The sequence below is a fragment of the Neolamprologus brichardi genome, chromosome 14, assembly GCF_056152115.1.
Source record: "Neolamprologus brichardi isolate AB-2024 chromosome 14, ASM5615211v1, whole genome shotgun sequence".
Taxonomy (NCBI): domain Eukaryota; kingdom Metazoa; phylum Chordata; class Actinopteri; order Cichliformes; family Cichlidae; genus Neolamprologus; species Neolamprologus brichardi.
Window position 1 is genome coordinate 23,584,267 of NC_142117.1, and position 11,043 is coordinate 23,595,309.

The following is an 11,043-nucleotide window of genomic DNA, read 5'->3' on the forward strand; positions in this document are numbered from 1 at the left end:
AAAAAATTGAAAATTGGTTTGTTCTAAAACTTTTGACTGGTAGTGTATATGGGAGCTATCACCAAGGTTAAAATAAACAAGAAAAATCTTGTATTTTTGATCTAAATGAGCAAATTCTGTAGATTCTGACATTTTATCTGTGATATGGTTAACTCTGCTACACGATTATGCAAGAAGCTGTATTTTGGAATATCTCATTCATCATCAGGGCCTGTTTTTATTTATTATATATTTTTTTCTATCTTTCCTGTTCTTGGTCAGATTTGGTTCTGTCTTTTACCGCTTTACCACAATTTCATTCTTTCCTCCCATCTGAACCACGCAACGCCTCAGGGTCCCTCCCTGTCTGATACAAAAATAATCTGCTGTATGTTTCAAGTCTCTGTGATGACAGCTCAAGGACGTTCTCACATTTGTGTTTATTTGTGTGCATGTCTGTGTATGTTTGTGTGTTTTTGAGGGAACACGCAATGCTCTTGGACAGCTCCAGGCTTGGTTTTCTCATTCTGGCTCCAAACAGACCTGTTATTCAGGATATGGTGTAAGACTGCAAGAGGGTTAGGGAGACGGATCCAAATATCAAGACCCCAGGACAGAAGAAAGTGATTGCTTAATTGTGGCTTGTCATGAACTTGATGTTGATCTTTGGTTTACACTTGATCATTGCTGATCAATAAGCCAATATAAATCTAGTATTAGAGTATATTTATGTTTATTAATAAATGCACAATGCTTTCAGTTCAGCCAGATTTAAGAGTTTTTAAGCATGAATCATGCTAACGAGTGTGGTCTGGGGCACTCCAAAAGCTTTATTTTGTCTTATTTAGGCATTCAGAGATGGACTTGCTGTTTTGTTTTGGATCATTATCATGCTGCATAATTCAAGTATGCTTCAGCATCAAACCAAAAACTGATGGCCGGACAGTTTGGTTGAGAGCAGAATTCATTGTTCCATCAATTATGGCAAGTCATCCATCACACTACTGATGCCATATTTGATTGATTGTATGATGTTCTTTTTTATGAAATGTTGTTAGTTTTACACCAGATCTAGCAACACTCAGAACTTCCAAAAAGTTTAGCTTTTGTCTAGTCCCAAAATTCTCACATCTAGGGGTACATCTAGTTGTTTTTTGCTAAATGTTAGATGAGTCTTTTTGCTTGTTTTGGTCAGCAGTAGTTTTCTCCTGGGAACTCTCTCATTTTTGCCCAGTCTCTTTCTTATTGTTGAATCATGAACTACTGGCCACTCCCGGGAAGATTCACCACTGTTTTAAGTCTCTAGGGTCTCGGGTGTCTATCCCAGCTGTTTCAGGCAGGTGGGAGACAGTTCACACCTGGGACATATCGCTAGTAGATGACACATATTTATGTTGGTGAAAGATAACTGCAGTGTATTAGTTATTTAAAACTAAATGCAAGCAAAGATATGCTCCAATAAGAGCAAAAGGTTTAATAAGGTACCAGTGGCACAGACATCCGAGGCATGTATATGCATGAGAACATCTACCAAGCAGTAAACAGAAAGGATACAGGAATCACTGTGAATCAGATCTATACTGATTTAGAAAATGAAATAGCCACCAAGATGCTGCTGTTATGAAATATATAGTTATTTAAAATAATATGCCCAGGTTGGGCGGTAATGATTGAACGTATGGGTTTACTGACCTTGAAGTTATACTCATAGCAGTAAAACTCGAATTTCTCCTGAGGAATGAAGAGCATTAAATGATGATTTAAATGATTTATTGTACCTTACAGACTCTGGCTGTTTCAAACATTTTATTTGCTTTAAATTGTCTTATTTTTAAAAATCTTAACAATGATCTTTTGCAGCTGCACAGCAGTTTTGTCAGGTTGTGAGTGATGCATGGTTTTCTTAACATTCTTGCTTTTCTGCCTATATGTTGATATAATGGATATACTCACACTTCCTCCAGCTTTTGTTACCATTGTGGGTGATTTTATAGAGTCAGCCCTCCCAGCCTTCAGTTCCTGAACAGCTTCCTAAATAAATGAATTCAAATGGAGTGTGAAGGATGTTTATAAGATGTGTTTTTAGCGTTTCCATTCCATGACCACACCACAATCAGGATGTCTCTTTCTCTTCCTCCAAGTGAAACCTAATACCATTTCATATTAGCTAAAAATTTTGAAGTGATTTTCACTCAGTTCTATTGTTGGTGATCTTCAGAATAATATGGACACCTGTTATAGTGCTCACTGGTATTACAACAGGCTTTGTTGATGTCCCGTAAGCGCTCAGATGGAGCTGCTCCATGGCCTCTTGGCTGGCTTCTCCTTTCTTCCTTCCTACTAGCTTTTGTTGCAATCTGCCAAGCACACACATGCACACATACACACACCTGATCTTGACTCAGACCAGGTTTTTCGGAATCTGCAGGACCATGTGGCGGCTTGTTTTTATTTAAAGAGGGTGCATGTTTCCAGTAATCTCAGCTGGACATCTGGTCAATGGTGAAAAGCTGGATTTTAAATTAAAATAAAGTTTGTGTTTTACTAGAGCCAGAAAAAGATAAAAACAGAGAAGAGGACATACAACTGCTAAATAAATAAGAGGAGCTTATAGCAGGCCATGAAGAATATTGTGTTTCAGTGAAAACATTATTTTTAGAGTATCCAGCCACAAACAGCTGGTCATACCTGGCAAATGTAGATATAATAAGTAGGGCAGGATTCCACATGTAAATATGACACATGCTCACTTTGACACATAAGCCTAGCTTTGGAGAGCCTGTTTACATCCCCCAAAATATATACAGAATTCTGTTAATGAACCTTGATTGGTCAGTCCAGGATTCACAACAGGACATCCTTCCTCGGTGGCACCTGTACAGCACATGTTAACATCAAAACCCTACATGTGTCTATATGAAGCGTTTGGCTTTTATGATCAGTGCTGACTGTTTTTAGGTGGCTGCTGCTGCTGCATCCACTCATCCAGTTTCTTAACCACTTATCAGATTCAGCATCTGGACAGGGGGCCGGAGCTAAAAAAGAGAAACACACATCCATTCAGGATCACCTTTAAATCTAACATGCATGTCTTTGTGGGAGGAAGCTGGAGTAGCTGGAGAGAACCCGAGCACATACAGGAAGAAACATGCAAACTCCGTACGAAAAGGTTGCCTGGTTTTAAAAATGGGCATCCTTGTTGTCATCTACTGCAGCGGTCCCCAACCCCCGGGCCTCGGACTGGTACCGGTCCGTGAGTCGTTTAGTACCGGGCCGCGAGAGTAGAGGCCCAGGTGTGAAATGTATGGTTTCAGGGTTTTTATCGGTTTTCAGCGTTATTTTGTTATCGTTTTTATCGTTAACTTGGTTTTCCTGGGTCTTTTCACGTGTGTTATGAATAAATCTTCTTTTTTTCGGTACCGGTACTAGTTTTATTTTGTTGTATTTATCCGCGACACCTTAAAGGCCGGTCCGTGAAAATATTGTCGGGCATAAACCGGTCCGTGGCGCAAAAAAGGTTGGGGACCGCTGATCTACTGTACCACTGTAACACTGTGCTTCCTGATTTGTGTTAAATGTTACATTCAGGTCCATCAGAAACAAATGTTTTAACAATGTAACTACAGCTATTGCCTTGACCACTTTTACAAAAAACATATCTTCTTGCTGTGAAAATGATCAGGAAACCCATGGATGTTACTTTTTTGAAGCACACAGCCATCCAGCCATCCGTGTCAGTTTCTGACACAAACAACTGATTTGTGCTTTGTCAGTTACACAGATGTTCTTGTTTCCCACAGATGACAGGATAATAGCAACTCAAATGTCCTATGTCTTTAAAAAATACTCCAAATTGACAATGGGATCTGGTCAGATCTGTAATGGATATATTTTTTACGTAGATACTTACCACAGAGGCACGTTCAAAGGGCTGAGCATTGCTTGTTATTTAGTGGCAGATTCGATTTTTCAAAGTCGTTGGGTGTGTCAGTGAGCTTTTCTAGAGATATCATGCAGTTTATTTAAGAGTACATGAAATCCAAATATGTGGTTTTGGATTAGCATTCCTGTGGTCCCTCAAGAGTCTCAGCTCATCTCTTCATTATCTGACAAAATAATTGAGTCTCCACCAGCCCACCAATGAAGATTAGAGGATATCAGTCTTTCCATCGCTTTGCCTTGATATTGTTCCCACCCTTCCTCCCTTTGGAGTTGCAGCTTATGCAGCTGGAAGCAAACTCTCAGCTACAGGGGAAAGGAATGGAGGAAACCCTTTTCCTCCATACCCGGCCAATGCTTTCTTCCCAAAGGGTACATAATGGCGATGTGAACAGTGGAGGCATGCTGTCCCTGGCCTTCACTTGCAGGGCTGGACGAGGGTGTTTAATGTAACACACATTATCAAGCCTTAAAACCTCAATCCTCTGGGTAGGTGGAAATGTTGACGCTAAATTGGTCATATAGCAAATTTCTATATTATGTATACTAAGTGTAACATAGTTAAATTGCAAAAACTGGAGCTTTAATGAAGCAGTCACATCACTCTGGATTTACTACCATAATTGGCTTTTGCACTTCCTACATTGTAACAAAGAGAAGAAAGAAAGAATACAGACGCTCCAGTGCTATAGGCGGGGAAGCCAGCCGCCCACTGATGAAGCACTGGGAGTAGTCTGTGAAAAGTATTATAAAATGTTAATAACACTTCTAAAATAAAACACCGCTGTAGATACTGTGGAAACAGAAACTATGTGACCATCCAAAGTGAGTGAACTCCCTGCACCAAACCTGCAAGTGTAGGCTGACACCAGCCACTGGGACAGGATTAAACCTTTAGACTAAAACAACTACAGTTTGATACCAAAGTAAAATCTGACTAAAATAAAGTGCAGTCAGTGCTCTTCCTCAGTGTAACAAACTGTTACAAGTCAGCTTCGAGGTAATATAATTTTTAGTGTCTATAAAACCTTAAAATTAACACATCACAAGCAGTTATTGAGTTCTTTGTTTTCCATTTAAAGAAAAGGTTACGAGGAACCCACAAATTATTTTAGTAGCACCGCATTTAAATATAAAGACACAATAAATGATGAAGAATTTAGGTTTTGCTACATATTCATTCTTTATGAAGCATTATTTCATGTCTCATTCCACACTCAAAAGAGAAATTCTAAATACGTCAGTAGGGTGCCAGGACATGATCTGTTAGAGATGCAGCAAACCGCATGATTACTAAACTTGCCACTGTATAACGTCAATTCAAGGAGGATTTACTTGCTTTTCCTTTTCATCATATCGCAAAACTGAATGTCAAATTTCCATGATTCTGAAGACCTTTAAGATTTTCTCTTCAGGTTTGGGTTAAAAGCTTAGCTTTACAGGTTCATTCTTGACTTATTATTTATTAATTGTCTTTGCTCATAGATCATGGAAAGGTCAATCTAAAAACAACCAAAGAATAAAAAAGCACCCAGTATTGATGGGGTGAAGAGGAACGGGACCAGGTATAGGACTCCAAAAAAGTGTGTTAATGCAAAGCCCACAATATGTGGGCACAGACAGTTTTTTGTAGGTTAAGCATGACCATGCCATGACAACAAAAGACATTTAAATCTTAATTTAAAAAAAAGTACCATGGAAGTCTTTGATTTTAACCTTACACCTCTGGTAACCACTGGTCATGAGGGAAAATGTAAATAAAGTTTAACACATGGGCCCTTGGTTGTACTGTTTTAAATGGTATTACCTCATTTATAAGCCATAAATTAAACTGCTGTTATCGTTATAATGGATTAGTGACAGACAAAAAGGTTGTGTGAAGAGTAATGAGAAGTGGAGAGCAAGGGTGGGAAGGTGGAGGGAAAGAAAATGTGAAATCTGGCTCCTATCTGTGGGGGAGCGGTAGCTAGAGCCGGACGAGTTAACAGATGTTTTAAAGTGCTAATCTAATCTTTATGCCAGGCCTCCCCCCTCCTCTCTCTCTCTTTTTTTCTCTTTCCCCTCTCGCGTCTCATTTTTTTCTTCTTTACTCCTTCTACTTATTCTAGAGGGATGCTGGAAAGACTCCAGTCTTTGTTAATGCATCTCAGGAGCATCATGTACTGCCGCTGTGCTGAGCCATGGTTATTCATGCATCTGTTATCAACCCTGATTTCAGACTAAGACACATATGCAATAGCAATGAGGGAGTCTGCAGTAGAGAAAAAGTACGCTGAAAAATAAACTTGCTTTGTGAAGATGCCTAGGAGTGAAAGGAAGAATTAAAGCAAGGTAAAGATGAGGGTATGTCTTTACAATTCTCACTCTGGCACCTTTTTGTTTTGTTGACTTTGCCGTTTATTTACGCGCCACCAAAAAGTGTGTTGCGATGGTATTATATGGCTCTGATGCAGGATGAAGGGGGAATACACTGACCTTTTATGTTAGTGGACCTAATAAATTTGAGGCTTAGTCTGAGTTTTAACTCATTTCCTCCTCTTGTCACTCTGTTCCTTGAATTTCCCTGTTGCTTTTCCTGCCTTCCTCCCCCTTGCTGCCTGATAGGAGGGAGGCTTTGTGTCAGACAGTACCTGCATTGAAATATACTGACAGCTCCCTCAGATTTAGCGGATGTACTTGCACAGGAGTTAATGTGACTCCACACAATTTAGCAGCTAACCCAAATCCTGTGGTTAAACCCTCACGCTATACAAGAAACAAAGAGGCATTGCCAGCAAAATCCACAGGTCACAAAACCTGGAAACCAAGCCAGAGATTAGAGGTACATGCTGAAGTCTGGGAAGAAATAAAGCCCTAATATTTATGGTGACATAAGCTGTTAATCACTTATAGGTCCACAGATCATTTCAACAGTTTGATTTTCATACTATTTATTTTGCCTTCACGTTTTTTGTCATTATATATTTTCTTGCATCTCAGGTAAATTTAAGGGAATCAGTGAATGTGGTTGAATGCTGGTTGTTTCTTCTCCTATGACATGTCCTAATGCCGATTCCTGTTTTGCTACCCATGCAGCACGTTGAATGTGCAAGTCATAAAATACACTATGATGAGTTCACCCTGGCAACAAGTACCGGAGCTCCGGCAACTCACATCCTTCTGCTGTGCTCGCTCCCTTTTCCTCTGTGTACTACTAACCATCTGGAGAAGAGTGATATCGTCAAGGTAAACACACCAACAGCTGTCAGCCAGGCTTCGCTCTCTCCTGTTGCCATCTCTCACTTCCTTCATTGCTCGATTCCACCTTATATGTCCTGTTTCAGTCATTCTGCCCCTTCCTTTCTGTTTGTTTCTTGTCTGTTGGCTCATCAGTGGGTAAGCACAGTTGATAGATACATTCGTGCTGCTTTTCCCTTCTGGTGTGGGCCCTGTGAAGTGAGTGATGGAGGACACCAAGGACACAGACTGAGTGATGGGTTTGGTTAATGGCAGATACGTCTGACTTGATTAAAACAACAAAAGATGCAACTTGAGTCTTAATTTTGCATTTTTGGCTTTGCTTTAAATATGTACTAACATTGCACTCTAAACCTTAGAGCGCAAGCTTGGAATATGGCAATGTTGTGTAAGTCTGAAGGGTGTGAAAACATAATGAGTAAGGTTTTAAATGAGCATTTATGAGGTATAACTTCACAGAGTGGTTGAGCACTGTTACATGCAGTAGTGCAGGGTGCAGGGTCATGTTTTGCATCCATTGATAGCTTGTTCTGATTAGTAAAACATGCCAAAACAAGTTCAAGGAAATCATTTTATGACACAATTTAACTGGTTCTAGGTAACCAAGTACAATTACAAGGAATACCCAAGGCAATTTTCACGGAGACTTTCTGGTTCTACTTTAAATGGAAGTCCTGTATGAACTGTATACCAGATTTTTATGTTTATAAAGCTATTATGGCAAGATTTTCAGGCTCACCTTTAGTTTTCCTTCAACTGTGAAGTGGTTTTAATATTAAGTCTGACAGTTGGCTTATTTGCAGCCTTTTTCAGGGGGGAATTAAGAATAAGAAATAAGAACATCTCCTTCCTTCTCTCTACTTCAGTGGTGCAGTACATTTCCCTGAACACATGCCTTGAGTGTTAAAAACAAACCAGTGGTGGTGAGAGAAAGAAGGAATAGCAAAAAGGATGGAAAGAATGAATGCAATTTCCATTTGAGCAAGGTCAGCATCTGCATTGCAAGACACCTGTAAAAACATAATTTTTCATCCTTCAGCTGTAAGGGAATTGGAAGAGGTAAGGTGGAGGTGGAGTGGAGAAGGCCTGGAGAGATGGACACGGGGTCAAAGAAGAGGGAAAATACAGTTTGATTAACACATCATGCCTACAGATATTTTCACTCAGGAAGGACTGTCAAAGAGGAATTTTTGAACAACAGCTGGAGCTCATGTACCTCTGCGTCTCCACATCAAGCCCACAAGGTTGGAATGGAATGGCTGGCGAATGCAGCGGCCCTTCCGGACTTCAGGGGTCAGTGTTCTGGCTCATGGCTCACCTGCTTCCGGCCAGCCCACCTGGTGTTTTGACTTGCTGCACCTGCCTTACTCTGTGATCCAGAGGTCTAGCTCTTCTCATTCATTTTCAGCATGAGTCTTGCCTTTGAAGCTCAGAGGTGAAACCCAAAACCTTCGCTATCTATTTTATGTGTTCCAGACTGAAACCACCAACAGCACCACCAGCAGCAGCAGCAGCAGCACACAACTGGTATATACATCCACATCTGCTATAGTAATTTCAGACACTATGATTTTATTGTATGACACACTATATGTATCTAAATGCAATTTAGTGTACTTAAGGGGTTAGCATGATTGAAAACTGTTTCTGATGTCCAAAAGGGATTTTTTGTGGCCATTAAGGGTCTTTGACCCCAGCAGTATAAAGCAATGCCCTGAATCTCCTCTTGCTGGTATATCACTGTCATCTTGGCTTTTATTTGTTACAGCTGTTCGAAAAACCTGCAGGCCCAGAAGATATGTTGCTGGGTCTTCTTGCCAAATCCATAGGCTTTAACAAATACAGCTGATATTCCTTTAGAAATATGTGGAATCAAAAGAGCACATTTATAGCCATCAGAGTTATTAAATTCCTAAGATTTATTGTCTCACTGTGGCTTATTATTTGTTTACACAGACTAATTTATTCAGGCATTATAATAACGTTTAAAAATGTAAACTCTTACACTGTCGTAGTCATTCAAACTATGCCTTAGACAGATATTCATACAGGTTTCATATGTACAGTGGGTGGGCTGTACAGTTGACTTAGCAGTGGTTTTTGTGGACCAGGTTAGGGAACAGGGGACACCAGGGATTAACCAGGTTTTCTCCATCTGTGTCTCCCCTTGGCTCTGTTGGTGTGAGTGGAAATAAGCCAGTCATCATGAACGCAGCCTGCACTGTAGTAAACCAGGAAGCAATCCCCACGCCTCAGTGACATTGCTTATATTTGACGGCTGGTATATGATACAGAAGAACTCTGATGTGGTCCGAAGTTCAGCTGCAGCACTGATTACTGACACATTTCACATTTACATTTCTAATGACACTGACTAGGAGTAGATTTTTCAAAGGTGATGGTTTATATATAATGTATAATATTTTATTTTTGTTCCCGTAAAAAATGGTAAATGGCCTGTATTTGTATAGCGCTTTACTAGTCCCTAAGGACCCCAAAGCGCTTTACACGTCCAGTCATCCACCCATTCACACACACATTCACACACTGGTGATGGCAAGCTACATTGTAGCCACAGCAAAATAGAGGATCACATTAAACATTCTCTAAGTATGGATGGGAAGTAAAAAGTGAGTGGTTGATATGTATCCTGTGTTAGACTTGTAGCCTGTCTGCGCCAGGGTGCACCTTGCCTCTAACTCATGGTCAGCTGGGATAGTTACCAGCCTCCTCCTGCAACCCTGAACTGGAAACAGAGATAAGAAAATGGATGGATGTTCTTGATAGGTCATAAATCAATAAAAAACTATCAGTGGCACTTTTATCTACATCTACAGCTACCTTTAACCTGATGTCTTTATACTTCTGTGCAAAATCTGAGTTGAATTGCATGGGGACTTGTGAACATGAAGGGTTGCCTGTCTCGCTGTATTGGTGACCTGACTGGGGTGTACCCCACATCTTATGCTACGACAGCTAGGATAGCTTCCAGCACTCTCTGTGACTCTCAGATGAATGGTTAAGGAAATGAATAGCTGGATTAGCTATATAACTAATAAGGATTTGAATATAAATAACGATTTTTTTGTGGTGATTTCAAAAATTATAGTCAGTATCTTGATTCATACTCAATCATCCAGGTAAGTAAATTCCAAAAGGTTGATTCTTTTCATCAATAATCAATCATGATCAATTCTCTTTGATGGGCTTTGATTAGTGGCTGTTGATGAATGGTCATGACAATTTGCAAATTAATGATTAAAGAACTGACCTCACAGCCTATTGTTCATTCAGGGGGCTGGTTTCAGTCATTGTGCAAATGTACTGTTTATAAGGTTGGGGAAATTTGCAGTCAGCTGACACTGAACAAGTCACTTGGATGAGTGACGAATCATTTCTCCCACTGAAAACGCTACATCCATATGAACAGAATCAACCTTTTGGGACGAGGAAAAAATGGGATTGAGTAGGAGAAAATACATCAATCTTTTGAGAAAGATATTTTGACTATATAAGCTATACTATTAAATTATTACAACGTATTTCTCTGGGGCAGACTTTTATATGTGACTCATTGATGAGCATTGAGGATGTCATCAAAAGAAAATTGTCGTCTGGTTTTAATAATCTTGAGAGACCAGTGCCCCACATTATGAAATAACATGGGTCATTTCTACCCTCTTCTACTGACCTTTGATCTGTCTGGAATATAGTTTAAAAAATCCAGACAACTGCTCACAAGTGTGGCAATGCTGCCCTCAGTGCCCTGTAACTGGGAGTAATCCTCCACCGCACCTCTCGAGTCCTCGAGCATTGATTTATGGACTGGAGAAGATGATCCTCTGGTGTGACTGGGTCAAGGCTGCTGCTGCTACCTAGCTTTAAACC